The sequence below is a fragment of the Pteropus vampyrus genome, unplaced genomic scaffold (genome assembly GCF_000151845.1).
Source record: "Pteropus vampyrus isolate Shadow unplaced genomic scaffold, Pvam_2.0 Scaffold66, whole genome shotgun sequence".
NCBI classification, from domain to species: domain Eukaryota; kingdom Metazoa; phylum Chordata; class Mammalia; order Chiroptera; family Pteropodidae; genus Pteropus; species Pteropus vampyrus.
Window position 1 is genome coordinate 1,865,047 of NW_011888847.1, and position 14,534 is coordinate 1,879,580.

General features: G+C 41.4%; 2 long non-coding RNA genes across 2 annotated transcripts in view; one reads left to right on the forward strand and one right to left on the reverse strand.

Moving 5' to 3' along the window:
• The first annotated feature begins 411 nt into the window (after positions 1–411).
• On the forward strand, positions 412–1,356 carry LOC111740594. The gene is made up of 2 exons (XR_002780665.1): positions 412–755; positions 1,003–1,356. It is a non-coding gene; the product is annotated as an uncharacterized LOC111740594 (long non-coding RNA).
• A 1-nt stretch (position 1,357) lies between these two features.
• Positions 1,358–14,534, reverse strand: part of LOC111740593 — a 30,300-nt gene continuing 17,123 nt past the window's right edge. The window contains exons 3-4 of the long non-coding RNA XR_002780664.1: positions 2,745–2,847; positions 1,358–1,617 (exon numbers count right to left, since the gene is read on the reverse strand). This is a non-coding gene — a long non-coding RNA (uncharacterized LOC111740593). The remainder of the gene's footprint in view (positions 1,618–2,744; positions 2,848–14,534) is intronic.

A 14,534-nucleotide genomic window follows, 5' to 3' on the forward strand; every position in this document is an offset into this window, starting at 1 on the left:
AAAGAAAGTTAGTGCTTATCAGAAAGGAATCTAAGCAAGCTTGGTTATCTCTTAGTGAGGAATAGAAGCAAAGTTTAGGCTGGGGTAGTAAATTAGTAAAGGCGGTACAAGGCTTGTTTACAGGAGTTTCGACTCTGGATTCTTTTAACTCTTGTGATAAGGTTGTCTCTCCTCCCTCAGCAGGGTGGGCACCTATCACATGGGAGATTTATCTCCTGCTTTCAGTGGGACAGAGAGAGGTAGGTCAGGGTTTTCTTCTTGTCCACGAGCAGTTTCTTAAGTAACTTTAATTCAAAATAATCAATACGCCATTGTGGGATCTCTTGGGCCCCAGCAATAGAAATGGAGGGGAAGGAATTCATTTGTGCCTCATGGAGATGTTCTTTGCTTCCCTCTATCTGGACCCGCGTCTTCTATTGCATAAGGTGTGCACCAAGACTGAGAGCAAAGCTGACATCTAGTTATAAGGCAACATTTGATGGCACAGCCCTGTGCTGTAGGTGCCGAGGAGGGAGTGGGACGTGAAGCAACGAAGCCCGTATGGCGAAGGATGTCTCGTTCTATGCGGGCTGGGTGGGGGCAGGGCACTAATTTTTAAAATCTCTATTAAATCTCTACTATGTGACTAACACTCTGTTAAATGCTCTGGGGGAAAAACTCCAAGAAGTTGACATATAATTAAATGTGTGTCCCCTGTCTACCAAGGTCACAGTATTGTGTTTGAGAAGGGACCGCCATAGCCACAGGAGAGACAGGTACCGTGCGTGGGTTGGGGGGAAGTGGCTGGGCTTTGCATTCGAACTGTCTGGATTCGAAGCCGCACTGGGCTGTGTGACTGGTTAATGTACCTCTCTTTGCCTCTGTTTTCTCACCGGTTAAATGGGAATAATTTTTCAGCATTGTTGTGAGGATTTAATGTAAAGTGCTTAGCACAGCGAGTGCTCAAGAGTCATTAACCACCATTTATTATTGTTATCTGACACTCTGACCCTTGTCCTTCAGGTGTTTACAACTTAAAGTAAAAAATAAATAAACACGGCCTGAAATATGACACAAGTGAACTTGGTTATTGCTGATAAGTGTGCCATAGATGTCAGAGGACCCTTCAAGCAAGAGCCATTCAATTAAAGAAGGCTTCAGGGAAGAGACGAAGGATGGGGCCTTCAAAACTGGGTCAGAATTTAGTGAGGACATTCTAGCCGAGAATAAGTAGCATATTCAAGGATATGGAGGCAGGAAAATGCCAGGCATGTTTGTGGGGAGCCACGTTTCTTCACCTTGGCTTTAGCTAAAGTTCCATAAGGGATTTGTGAGAAATAAAGTTGGAGATTAGGTGAATCAGTGCCAGGCGGCAGACTACGGAGTTTGAACTTTATTGTGCATGCAATAGAAATCCGTTGGGAAGACTGATAAGGGATTGGGATCTGCTTCTTCTGCCTTCCCGATGGTGATCTGCACTTAAATATTGAGACGATGCTGAACTGAACCATCACCAGATCTGCAGAGACTCTCATCAGCTTCAGTTTCCGGCCAACGGGTATGCTGGAGGGCAGGGTCCACCCAGTGTGCAGAAAGGCCCTCTCTCCATCTCTCCCACTGTCGACGTAACAGCCAAACCTGTAGAGAATTTTTATGAGTTTACTTGAGCCAAACTGATGACATTGTCGGGAAGCAAGATTGCAAATGCTCCTGAGAATGACAGTTTTTCAGCCTTTTTTTCACATATATATTTGGATTTAAGGAGGGAATGTAAGGAAGATTACAGGGAGGTGGGAGAAAACCAGGCAGGATTGGATTACAGGATAGTTTACAAGATTATGTGCTTTCTTTGAGGGTGATTATACTTCTGAGGGGATCTGAAAAAAGGCATTTCAAAGGTGTGTTAACCTAGATGCACAAAAACAGTGGATGGGGCTTGCTTAAGGCAAAGTTAACTTTTTACTAGGGAGGTTATATGCCTGGGGTGTGACTACCTGCCCAGTTAAGAATTTATGGTCCGATCACCCTGTGAGGTTTCTTTTGGTCACTGGACTTGTCAGATTTATTATAGATCCCCTTTTGTCCGTACCACTCTTGGAGCATTCAGAACTACCCCGCAAATGACCTGAGAATGGTGATATGGTCAGGGTGGCTGCTGCCGGTCACCAAATGGAGCTAAAATCGGTATGGAATTATGCTGTTTGATATGGCAGCCACTGGCCACTTGTGGCTACTGAGCACTTAAAATGTGGCTTTTCAAAACTGAGATGTGCTGTAAGGGTAAAATATATACCAGATGTCAAAGACTTAAAAAAATTAATAATATTTTTAATATTGTTACATACTGTTACAATAATATTTTAAATATATTGGGTTAAATAAAATGTTATTAAAGTTAATTTCACTTGTTTCTTTTTACTTTTTTATGTGGCTACTAGAAAATTAAAAATTACACATGCAGTTTATATTACATTTCTATTGGGCAGTCTAGGGAAATAGGGTTTGGGAGACTTATGACCTGAATAATTACTAGGGCTATAACTGTATATCTCATATTAGCCTGGGTAGGGTGCCTGGCTTCTAAAACAGCTCAGATTTGCATCAAATAGTTTCAGGATAAAAAGTTCGGGGAGAAAGGGGTGTGTCATTTTTTGTGTATCAAGTCTTCAAGTTTCTCCAAAAGTTGATTCCAAAATTCCAGCTTTCAGTTGAGGCTAGAGGATGACCAGACAGTGTTGCAGGGGCCACTCTGGGAAATTACTCACCCACAGGAGTAAAGGCAGAGAAGCTCCTAGGACTTTGGGGGTGCTAGGTCATGGTTTCCTGGGCCTTCCGTCATTAACTCCTTCGGGGGGCCACCTGTGAACACTACCAATGCCGGCGAGTCAGGAGCTGGTGGAGAGGCTGGGATCAAAAGGCCTCTGAAAAATGTGTTGTGCGCGAAGCTGTTCTAAAAGATTATCTCAAAGTTTTGTACTTATGCGTGATTTTTTTCCCTCCTGTGCTTTTCAGGGCTTTTCTAATTTTCTACATTGAATAAATAAAAGAAACTTTTTTTTTTTCTTTTTAAGATAAAGAAGGGAGCAGTCATAAGTTCTCAGTTGCTGCTAGGTGGAAGCTGGTCAGGGAGGAAACTCAGACAAGATGCTGCACGTCCCCAGGCTTAATATAAAGCAAATATTGGTGGAGGGAGGTTCTTTTCTGTGAAGGCCAGAGAGGCTCCTTTGCAGCCAATGTAGGCAGGCCTGACTGCTGAATACTGATGCAGTGTGAAAGTTAAGAGGAGACGTATGGAACTAGGTTCACATTCTCCGTGTACAAGTTTACTATCTGCGTGTCCTTGGCAGATCTTCTACCATCTCCAAGCCTCAGCCTTCTCATGCTGGGTTGGTGATACCTTTAAGGATAATAAATATTCGATAAATGTGAGCTATCATTATAATGGAAATTTCAAATATGCATTCTAATAGTAATAGAATAACATTTTAAAACACTTCCTTGGCTCCACCATAAGTATTTCACCAGTCTTTCTTTCCAGACCAAACTGGAAGGGAACACATCTCAGAAGGGCCTGTGAAGACATGGAGAAAGCTGAGCTGCACAAGGTCACTCAGCTGCACACTGTTCCACTGGGAACTCTGTTCCAACACTGCCCTTGACACCCCACTCCCCATGTCAGAGTCCCTGAGGAAAGTCTGTGGTTCTAGAAACTAATTAGGAAAAGCCAGAATAATGGTAAACATTTTCACGGAAATCTTAATATCAACAAACTGCCTGTTACAGAGGGCAAGAAAACATTACGTCAACCTCTAAACATCCAGCTGGCATTAATCAGGGGCTCCATTTGGCTTGATGCCAGGTCTCATTGGCCAGTATTTCACTGCCTAACTCTGGGACAATCACAATGTGTTGTTTTATTGCTAATGGACTCAATGTTCAGAGAGAAATAGAACATTTTTCCATCATTCTTGTCTTTAATTTTTTTTCACTTTTTTTTATTGTGGTAAAATACACATAACATAAAAATTACCATCCGCACCATTTATAAGTGCACAGTTCCGTGATATTAAATACATTCACGTTGTTGTGCAACCATCACCACCATGCATCCCATAACACTTTTCATCTTGTAGAACTGAAACTCTCTATCCATTAAAAAATAATTCCCCACCCCTCCCTTCCCTCAGCCCCTGGCAACTATCATTCTATTTTCTGTCTCTACGAATTTGACTACTCTAAGTATCTCGTACAAGTGGAATCATGCAGTATTTGTCTTTTTGTGACTTGCTTATTTCACTTAGCATAAATGTCTTCAAGTTTCATCTATGTTGTAGCATATTGCAGAATTTCCTTCCTTTTTAAGGTCGAATAATATTTTATTGTATGGATATGCCATATTTTGCCTATCTATTCATCGATCAATGGATACTTGGATTGCTTCCATGTTTTAGCTATTGTGAATGGTGCTGCTATGAACATGGGTATACAAATATCTCTTCGAAACACTGCTTTCAATTTTTGGGGGTATATATACCCAGCGGTGGTATTGCTGGGTCATATGATAGTTTGAGTTTTAATATTCTAAGGAGCTACCATACTGTTTTCCTCAGAGGCTGTACCATTTCACATTCCCAACAGTCCACAAAGGTTCCAATTTCTATATACTCCTGCAAACACTTGTTGTTTTCTGTTTTTCTTTTATAGTACCCACTCTAATGACTGTGAGGTTTGATGTGAATATTAAATTGCTTCAGAACTTTCCATGGGTTTTGTTGCATATCTTTGTTTTAGGTGTTTCATCTTCTCTCAGATGTCAGGCCACCCTTGTTATCTCTTGGCTTGCCGCATTTCACTATTCTTCTTCCCCTGGTGGCATTGTCCAGGTATGTTGAGGTAGGGGCTGGTGAATAAGGATACCACCCAAACTGGACGCTGGAGACCAACAGGATGAATTCTCTATGGGCTGTAGGTAACAGTCATGGGGTCATGAGCATGGGAGCCCTGATGGTATATGGAGAACCTGTTGAACCTTAGAAAAATCATACATAGATAATGTACACTATTTAGACGGGACATCACTTGTAAAATTCTTAATCTTTTGGCAGGAAATGAAATGGGATATCTCTTGCAGAGTTAATCTTTTTAGTAAACCTAGTTAAGTTTTCTTCCCTCCTTTCTTTGGAAAAAGGCTCTCTCCCTCAAATTCTGATAATTGCCCTGGGACTCAGATCCTCTGGCTATTGATAAGGGTCATCAGCTTATTGGTAGCAGAAATGATGTTAAGCCTGACAGGCCCTTTAGAGTCTGAGAGGGAAGTGGATTTTACCCTTTAAGAAACAATTAACCAAACCTGTTTCTCTTTACTCACTTAATAGGCAAATCAATAATAGAAATTAATAGATATAAGATTTAAATAATTTTGTATCATCTTTTCCTTGTCTAGGGACTGAGGTGGTACTTCAACAGGAAACCCAAGACCCCACACTGACTGAGGCAGAAACGGAATGAGCTCCATGAAACTCCTGTAGGCAGGGCCTATGGCCATTCTCAGCAGGAAGCAGATACAGAAGAAGAGACCCTCACCGTCCATACCAATAATAAAGAGGTTCATGGCTCTTAGAAAAGAGCCAGGCAATAAAGTTAGTTAGAAGGTTTCAGGTCTGCCAGCAAAGACACTGAGGTCATCCTATCCTAGAAGGGGTCCACCCTAATCTGCCCACAATTAAGAAAGCCAGAAGGCATTTTTTAACTCATACAAAGAAACCAGTAGGCGGAGAATTAGGTACCAGTTTAAGTCAGTCATTCGCACCTGCCCAATGAAGACCTCAACAACCCTCAACTCACCTGAGCCTCATTATACCATCATTATAATATGATGCATATGCACAGAAGTTCATTAATATCATTATAACAGACTGAATTCTGGGAACAAACATGTTGCAGAAAGTAAAATGATGAATCACTAGGTCCTGTCAATCTTAGTTGTCAATCAAGGAAGCCCACTCTAAGTAACCACCCACAGCAAAAAGGGATAAAAACTCCCGTAGGCTTTGTTACCAGGCCTTTTGAGCCACGCTTCTCTTGCTCAGGCCCACTTCCACGTCTGGAAGTGTACTTTCCCTTCTAATAAATCTTTTCTTTTCTACTGTATTTCGGTGTCTTGCTCAATTCTTTGTTCGAGACATCAAGAACCTGGACAACGTGCCGGGAGAGGATGACCACTCTCCGGTAACACTATCACGATGACTTAACCCAGTCGTGCTCAACCCAATGAGTGATGTTGGCAATGTGTGAAGACTCTTTTTGTATCACAACTGAGTGGAGGGGACAACTGGGAATGAGGGTACTCCTGGCATCCAGTGGGTAGAAAGCATGGAGGCTGTTAACCACCCTCTAAGACGTAGGAGACTCACATCCCCGCCCCACCCCAACTCTGCACACAGAACAACCTTGTCCAAAATGTCAATAGTTCCCAGGTTGAGAATCTGGTTGTTGACTCAGCAATCACTGCCCTCTATTATATACTCCTAATCCACTAGTTAAATCATTGCTCCCCAACATGCACTCCTGCTCCTGTCAGGCAAGTCCTGTCCTTATTCCTAAACCTGCCTTTCTTAGTTCTGACCTCTGTGCCTTTGTTTATGTGGTTCCCTCTGCCTGGAATGCTCTCCTATGCACCTATCGGAACTCTGCCATTTTTTCAAAACTCGAGCAGCACTTCTATAGATTTGTCTTCAACTATCCTAGTCACAGCAACCTCTCTGACCTTCCTCTTAAACAAGAGCAGCTATTTCTCACTTGCAATGTCTGGTAGGGTGGTTATTATATAGTATCTGGAGTGTCAACTCATTGAGATCAGGAACTGGAGATTAATGTATATATCTATACATCCTCTGTAGTGTTTAAGGTTCTCTGTTCATAGGTGAGTAACTATGCATCTACATTGTCTGGCTTTTCCTTGCTGTTCTATTGAGAGTTGTTCCTATACCAAGAGAAAAATAGTTGAAAGGTTGAAAACTTCATTGCCTGAGGCTTGGGAAAACCTTTGATATAATAGGATTTGATCTGCATGGCCCAGAGATGGGAATTTTGTAAATTTCTATCTCTTTAGATGAGATAAACAGCTACCAAACTTCCATCTAAAAAGCCTGTGATGACATACACGAGTAAATAAACACCACTTGCCAAACTTCGAGCATGCAGCAGCAGAGCAGCAGGGACCCAGGCCAACGTTCTTCTTTCCTTTCCCAGTGTGGGACCAATAGCTTTATCGGTCTGGAGGAGCAGCCCAGGCCCCACCTGTAAGACCCTGTGATATTTGATATTCTCTTTGATTGTATTGCACTGTTTGTGCTGGAAAACATCTATCTCTCTCTCCTCTGTGTGTGTGTGTGTGTGTATGTGGGAGTAAAACAGGGCTAGATCACCTACCTTGTTATGGTTGTAGTGAGGATTAATAATGCAAATTATCTGGCATAGCGTGGCATATTAGCGAACTCACAATAAATGTTATTTTTCTCTGCTTCACTTCCCTTGTCAGTCAACAGTGATATAACAACAATAGTAATAATAGCAACAATAACAATATAATACTTTGTATTTTTCATATTTATTCGAGTTTCTTCGGTCCCTAGAAGGTAGCTGAAGTAGGGATTTTTAATCTCATGTTAGATGAGGAGATGACTCCAAGGTTGGAGTTGCAATGAAGTAATAGAAACAGTATAGTTACAATTTCATACAGGTACTATCTGCAAACTTAGAAATGGGTTCTTTCCTGTTCTCTATAACTCTTTTCTTTTCTTTTGCCTGTGCTCACCCCACCCCTCATCTCTCTTTCTTTCTAATTTACAGGTGGGTGGGAAGGAACATTATGTTCCTATACATTCCCTCTTTAGGCAATCTCATCCTCACACGGGTCTATAATTACCATCTATATGTAGATGACTCATACAAAAATCTTTAGAGCTCTCCTTTGAGTTCCAAACCGGTACATCCAGCTAGCTGCCTATTCATCAACTCTTGGAATTCTCAAATGCACCCCAAGTTCAAAAAATGCAAACCTAATCCTGTAGTTCTCCTTCTTAAAAACCTTTAATTCTTCCCATTGTTCTAAGGAAATAGATGACACTAACACAGCCTACTGTAATGTGCTGTCATCTAGCTCCTGCCGATGCAGGACAGGGCAAATTCCTCTAAGTGACGGGGAGACCAAGCCCTGTACTGAGAGAAGAAGAGAGTTCTTTGGGGGAGAGTGAAGAAATGATTCAGCACAACATGCCAAAGTTAGAGTCAAAAGGAAAGTTTATTAGAAAAAAGGTAACACTCCACAGACAGAGTGTGATCTCCTCTCAGACAGAGCATGAGAGGGATGGATCAAGAAAGATAGTGAGTAGAGGGGGGCCGAGTGTTCAGGGAATTCAGTTTATATATCATTCTTTAGTTCCTGTGAGTTATTGTTTAAAAGACTTTGTTAACCCATTTCCTTTGATATGGACATACAGTTTGGAAAAGGAAGGGTATATAGCTGTGAAAAGGTAAGAATATGTAGTGTGAAAGGCCTGCTGGCAATTCTCAGTCTTTAATCCATAAGTTCCCCATGGTTTTAGCCATTGGGAATGACTGTTGGTTCCTGTTTCCCCTTCACAAGTGTGAAGAATGGGCAGTTAGCAATCTCAGCAGAAATCTTCCTTTGTTCTGAAGATGTCCTCCTGGCCTGGATGCAGGGCTGATCGACATATTGTAGTCTCTGAATGGCTTGATTAATATTTTTAATTCTCTTGCCTTCTCCCTACATTACTGCTACCTCTCAGGCATCGCCTTGCATCAGCCCCCTGTGGGGACCCACTTAGAATCCCAGAATTGGTATAAAGATTATTTTAAGCTGAAGACATTTGGGATTCAACAGATGCAGAAAAAGGCCTTCTTGGAGCTTATATGACTAAAAGAAAAAGTTCTGGAAAATGAGGCTGCCACAAATTCTCTCTTCGAGGTGGCGTTTACTCATGAGAAGGAGAGACCAAGAGTAAACCTACCATAAACCCCCTGTCCGGGGGAGTTTTATGCCCATGAAGAAGTTGGGAAGACCACCACTTGTAAGTGCATCAAGGAGCATTATCACAAACTTTCTTATCTCCCCTTTGTCCTAGCAACCTATTTGTCCTCTCTAAAGAAAGCCATTTGTTCTTCCCATAGTGGCCTTTTCTATATCATCCCTTCTCTCTACTAAATTAAGTATAGAAACCTCTAACTTTAACTATTTATTGAACTACTTCTTTTGTAGCTCGATATGTATTTTTGCGTATGAATATATTTCTTTCTCCTGTTAAACTGTCTTTTGTAAGTTTAATTCACAGGCCTCTAGTTCTGAACCTAAGAGGGTAGAGGAAAAGTTTTACCTCCCTGACACCCTCTTGATCTTTATGCTCCACTATGTTGTGACCGAAATAACCAGGCCCAACTCGAGTGCTCTAGTCCAAGAGACAGTTTATTAGCCGGCGGCTGTCCTTGCAAAGGAGCAGCCCCGAGACGCAGGGGCACAAAGGTTTTAAGCCCTCGATCCCATCCCCCACATCCTTAATCTTTACACAAAAGACTATATCTCCTCCATTCATTAACTAAGAGGTGGGTAAGCAAGCAGGGGTACAGAAGCAGAATGCGTCATTGTTAAAATATTTTGTACCTATAGGCAGTGATCCGGCCAGTAAATCCCTTTAGTTAATAAATTTTTAGCAGATAACTAACTAGAAGTGAGACATGGCGGTTAGCACGTACCATGTCTTATCCTTGACCTATTGTTTCTAAAGGTGAGGTCACTACACACTACACTGGCTTCATTTTAGTCTCATAATTCCTCCTACTATAGACCTCTGCGCATGCTCTTTCCTTTTCCAGGAATACTTTTTCCTTCTCTTGACACCTATCAACTACTCTTCATCTTTCAGAATTCAGTTCAAACAGCACCTCCCAAAGGAAGGCTTCTCTGACCTCCCAATTTTAAGTTCTCAGGGCATCTGTGCTTTTCCTTTGAAGCACTTGTTACAGTTGCAATGGAAATTTGTATGGTTATTAGATTAATGTCCTTCCCTAGTGTAAGCTTCTTGGTGGTAGGGGTTCTATTTTCACCATTGTATTTGTGGACGAAAAAAAAGGCTACATACTAAACCTGACAAGCTCAGGGGAGGCCAGCATGGCAGTCCCTACAAACTCAGAGACCAAAAGAAACCACAGAGGATGGATGGTCTGAGCATAAAAATTTCTAACTAAAAGCAGGTTATGGCAGATAGTTACATCCTGGGCCTACATCTTTGTTGACAAAGGTCAATCTACCTTAAGTAAGCCTGTTTATTGTCTTTTGGCATCTAAGATAACACACCTTTGGAATGTCAGAGTGATCCCTTTTTTCCAGACCCCTCAGGGCACAGCCCAGAGACCTCAGAACCTTTTATGGTTATCTTCTCTCTTGCATACCAGCATATCATTGCTGTGTGCTGTAAATGTTAATTATTAGCTCTCCTGTACCCACTAATGTAAAAGAAGTGTCCCTTCATTTTACTTTGTATCCAATCTCAGAGATTTCCCCACTTTGCTTTCTCTCACCCTTTTCATCTATCGTCAGTGAACCCTTCTCACGTCTCCTCCTTTCGTTCTAATGTATAAAATATGCTGCAAAACTCTGAAAAATTCTCTGGAGCATTTTCTTAATCCGTTGAGATTTTGCTTCCTGGCAATTGTCATTGGTTTGGCTCAAAAAAGTCATTAAAATTCTCTACAGGTTAGGACTTTTCTTACGTCGACATGTTCTAATACGAAGTAGGCACAATGGGGGTTCAGAACAAGCCACTCAAAGATGTGCCTCAGTGGCATGTAGATTATTTTGAGCTAAGAGCAATTTTAGCTTCAGGTTCAAGAGAAACTCCTGCCCTTCTCTTTACTTAGAAGAACTTGAATTAAGGACTTACCCATAATAAAAGATTATTAGCCATAATCTCTTTTTGACCCACCTATATGGCAAGGCAGGCTTTTACTCACTAAACATCTGCTCTCCTTATCATCCTGCAATGACCCTTCCAAGCTTCCAAGGTGCATGATCTCATCCCTAGCTCAGAATGTCTTATATACTTCAATTATCCTTTCTGTTTCTGAACCTCTCCTGCATGTGGGGTCTCTGACTCTCTCATGTATGTGGGCTTCCCATGCACATGTATGTGTTAAATTTGGTTATTTTCTCTTGCTAATCTGTTTCATGTCTATTTGATTATTAGACTAGCAAAAAGAACCTTGGGGGTAGAGGAAAATGTGTTCCTCTCCCCCCACACTCAAGAACACATGACTGACTGAATGCCTGAATAAAAAGGTAGAGGAGAAACTGCACATCTGATGGACTAGAACCACTCCCTCTAAGATAATTCTTTCAAACTAAGGACACGTGTAGCCCCTACATCACAAGTTGTCAAAGGTTAGTCATATAATGGGCAAAGCAATCTCAAAACAGCCAATACTAGTATGAGAAAAGTAGTTACTCTATCCTGGCAACTGTCCTGATCATGGATTAAATGACAGTTTATTTGAGAAAGGTTGACCCAGAAAACCATCCTACAACATGCAACATGCATGAGAGAACCAGATCAAATCTAAAAATATCTCCATCCGTAGGATTGGAAACACTTCGGCCTCTCTCCTTGCAACCTCTACCCTTATGGATTCTTTTACCTTTTTTACTGAACCTACGGAATGCCAGGATGGTAGTGCTGAGATGAGATCTGGTCTCCTGCTCTCATTTTACAATGAGAAAACTGGACCAGAGAGGCTTAGCCACTTCTCCCGTATCATGCAGGTAGTCACTTGCAGAATCAGGGCTCAGGAAGGGATTTTCTGCTTTTTTTGTCCAGTGATGCTTGGGTCTGACACCTTCTAGGTTTTAGGCATCTTGGAGGCTGAAGACCCTGCAAGATTAATGTTCTTGTGTGTTACCTTAATGAGAGGCAGGAATGCTGAGTTTATTTCTCACCCCTGTGGTTCACTGTCATAAATTCGGGCCGGGGGGATCTGAGTAAAGCCTCTCAAGATCCAGGTGACGGATACCTGGAATGGAGACTGGACTCTGGCAGCGTGCAGGACAGGAGTCTGGATTCTGAGGCGTGGCCTTAGCTCTGCCATCGGATTGCTGGGGCTATCACTAGAACTAGGGCAACAGGCTTGTCTCTAAACGTTTTTGTTAAATGGGTTAACAATACTGGCTTTGGGCTATTGTGAGACTCAAATAAGATAATATGCTCAAGAACTTTAGCACATCTGGCACCTGGTGGTCAATAAATGGGGTGGGAGGGTATTATTCATTTCCATTCCAATTCAAACTCATAAACATTTGTGAGATGTCCACATTAAAGGCGAGCAGTCGGGAGCAGAGTAATTACTTGGGAGTGGAAAACAGACCTCATTCCAAAGGACATATATTTTTTTTAGGTATGCTAATATATTTAATCAGTCAAGTCTTGCTGGTCAGCTGAGCCTCTTTCAGTGACTTTGCATATCTGTTTTCTGATCCATTAGTCATAGGGTTTATAGTTCAACATCTGGAGCAGTCTTAATTCCCTCATTCCCAAATTCTTGAGTAATTTATCCCTGTAACACCCAGTCACTGACAAAGAGTACTTGTGGTTATTAAGAACTTTGGAGCCCCTGAGTATGAGAAGATGAAAGGGGTCCTCTTTTAAGCCTCTGTGACTATGGCATAAAAATATTTTGAGTTAGAATAGAAATATTTTGAGTTCCTGAAATCCCTTAGCTGCCTAAAAGCAGAACCTCCTCAATAGTTACAAATCTCCTTCCCAGGGGCAACTCTAATCTTTGGAGAGAAATTAGCACCACTCTCAGACACTGCCACAAAACTATCATGTCCCCCATTCACTCTCTAAAGAGCTCATTTATCTTTCCCATACTGTGCCCTACCCCCTCCTTCATCTCTTAAAATGGTAAATAAGCTACATATTCTAACCGCACCTTTGAATCATATTTTTTTTGTAAACTCCCACACGCATGTGATTAAAATCCATCTTTTCTCTTGATAGTCTATCTTGTCAGTTTAATTCACAGGCCTTGAAACCTCAAACCTAAGAGGATAGAAGGAAAATTTTTCTCCCCGACAAGATCTTGGTACCACCAAGCCGTTCATAAACTAAAAAAACAAAACGCATTGTTAAAAAACTATTCAACTGAGTAAATTTAAAGATCTAATTGGCTTTATTGAACAATTCATGAATCAGGCAGCATCCCATCTAGTAAATACAAAGGTGCTCTGAAGAGCTGCACTAAATGGAAGGCTTTTATAGGACAAGAAAGTTAAGGCAAGGTCACCTTCCCTTAGGGGGAGGTAGGAGGTTTTATCCTGGAGGTTACCTACCTCACTAATACTCACCAGGAAATTCTAGATTGATTGGTTTAAAATTCCACTCTTGGGTAAGGCTGAAACTGCAGTCAGGTTAGGTATTAAGTCTTGGCAGAGCTTACCACAAGTGACTCCATTTTGGGCTAGTAGTTTCTTTTTAGCAACATACAATAAATATAAAAAAGTGTACGTAAGGTTTCTATTGTGACTATTTGGTGCCTTTTTTTTTCTTTCTATCAAACATAAATTCTTTCAAAAGCATTTTCTCTGGTGCTTCTGATTTGCTAGTGCCTAAACACACCTGTCTATTGGGTAATCCAGCCCTGGATATGGTTAGTTCGAATTTTACCAAGAATAAAGGCGTTGAGGGCACATAGTTGGTAAGAAGTGGAATGAGGATAAAGTCGCTGTCAAAGGAGTTGAAGCCTCTTGCTGCACATTAGTGAACCCATTGGACTGTTTCCTGCTCTTCGCGGTGACTAAGGGCACTGAGATAAGCATCTCTGAGCATAAAGCTTTGAGTTCGTGCAACTACAAATACTTCTGTAGAATAGGGTTTTAGGAGTAGAATTTTGAACTCAAAGCCTATGAACACTTTTAGCATCTGGCTGTTTTAAAATGATCTGGTAATAATATCTCGTTATTTTCAGGAACCAGAAACTTGAAGTTGCTTTTACTTCTGGTTGCTGCTTCTACTTTTCAGAAAGGAAGATTTGTTCTGGGAAAATGATACAAACTTGGAAACAAAGAAAGATGTTTGTGTGACCTTTTAATTATCATAGGAGAACATGCCCTAATAGACCCAGCTGAGGGTCAGCTAACTCTGAAGGAATATACTTCATTTGACTAACAATTGATTGTTATTGTTATTTTAATAATTTTGCACTTTTGAGAGCTCCTACTCCCTCACAAGGACTCTCTAAAGCAGAGAGCAGCCCCTAGATCAAGAACCTCACAGAAAACGTAATCTTCAGATGTTTTGTGCCTCCCGGCCTTTATGTTTCTGGGCTGCTTCAACCAACCAGGAAATTTCTGGCTCGTTTTCAGAGCTCTCATGTGTCAAAATCTGATGGTCACACCTATCTGTCTGTTGTGGTTAAGATGTCGGTTTCAAATATTAGAAACAGAAATGTGGTTCTCTAAGTCATGAGCGTCTACCTGTTGGGAACTG